Source organism: Rhinopithecus bieti, unplaced genomic scaffold (genome assembly GCF_001698545.2).
Source record: "Rhinopithecus bieti isolate Rb0 unplaced genomic scaffold, ASM169854v2 scaffold_6949, whole genome shotgun sequence".
NCBI classification, from domain to species: domain Eukaryota; kingdom Metazoa; phylum Chordata; class Mammalia; order Primates; family Cercopithecidae; genus Rhinopithecus; species Rhinopithecus bieti.
Window position 1 is genome coordinate 245,571 of NW_016805252.1, and position 1,593 is coordinate 247,163.

Consider the following 1,593-nt stretch of genomic DNA (forward strand, 5'->3'; position numbering starts at 1 on the left):
TGCTGAAGTGTTTGGATATTTTCTTGTAAGCTTGGAGAATGAAGGGGGTGTGGAGGCGGGACAGTGACTGTCCATAGAAACAAACAGAGAAGGAAAGCATGGAGACCTACAAAGTGAGAGGGGGACACCCACAGCAAGGGAGCAAGCAGGGAAGCGCGCACACACACAGGCAGGAGACCCGGACGGAGAGGAAGAGAAAATATCACAGAGGGCACCAACGCGGACAGTGCACAGTGGGGGGGCGGGGGGGGCACGGAGATCACTGAGAGTGCCAGGTAGCGACCCTGGCTCAGAGACCCAGCGCGTCCGTGTTCACCACAGCAGCCACGCAAGCTCACATGCACACCCAGGTTCAGACACTGGGGAGAAGTCCTTCCCAAGAGGGGAGATGACAGTTTCGCCTCCTCTTGAGAGACGTAGAGACCCGATCAGAGGAAGAGACCCCCACTCCAGAGCAACCAAAACCAGCCAGAACCCGTGAGCCTAGGGATCGGTGACGGAGGCACACGGCAGGCAGACGCACCTTCTGGGCCTCTTTCCCTTGACCCACTTGCGAGTCTGGGGAGTGCCGGGGACGGTGCAGATGCACTACATTTCCCAGCAGGCCTCGCGGCAGACCCTTCCCCCAAGTGCGGCTCCTCGCCGCCAGGGCTGATGGGAAATGTAGTCTCCGGACAGGGCCAGACCAGCGGAGCGGAGTGCCTTGTCTGTGTGTTTAGAGGGGACTGAGCCCCAAAGCTTCGCAGGCTTCCTTGCGGACCCGGGCACTTCTTCTTCCCTGCAGGCTCCTGGGTTTCCACGCCCCGGTCCAGCTGGATGCTGGGGCTTCCCCTCTCTCCCCCATCACCGCCGCGACACCCCCATCCCGTGCCCGCAGGCCCCAGCCCCGCTCCGACCCTCGGCGGGCGGCCTGCCCCTTTAAGAGTGGCCCCGCTAGCATCACGGGGGGGGGGGGGGTGGGCTGGCCCGGCTCCCGGCTCCGCGGCGGCTGCAGGACTCGACTCCTCTCTGCGCCCGCCCGCTGCTGTAGAGACCCCGGCCCGGGACGCCCCCTCCCGCTTCCTGCAGTCTTCCAGACCCCAGGCTCCGCCCCAGGCCTGGCTAGAGCCCCAGTCCCCGTCAGGGGACCCCCAGGATTGTCCCTGCTGTCTCTCCTTCTCAGAGTCTCTCTCTCTCTCTCTCTCTCTCTCTCTCTCTCTCTCTCTCTCTCTCTCTCTCTGCCTCTGTCTCTTCTCCAAGCTCAAGGTCTCTGGGTCTCAGCATCTTTCAGCCCCAGGCCTCTGGGCGTCCCCCTGTCTCTTTCTGTCTCTTTCTGGTCTCTGACCTCTCCACTTCCCGGGCCTCAGAATCTCTGCGCCTAGGTGGTGAGGGGTGGTCTTAAACTCTGTCTCTCTCCCTCCTTGTCTCTCTCTGTCTCTGTGTCTCCTTCAGTCTCCAGACCTGAGTTCCTGGATTTCTCGGCCTCAAGGTCTCGGCGTGACTTTCTCTCTCTGCCCTGTCTCTCTTTGTGCCTCTGCCCCTCTCGGGCTCTCTGCCTCTGTTTCTATTCTCTCTCCCTCTCTGCTTCCCCCATCCTCAAGGCCCATCTCCCTC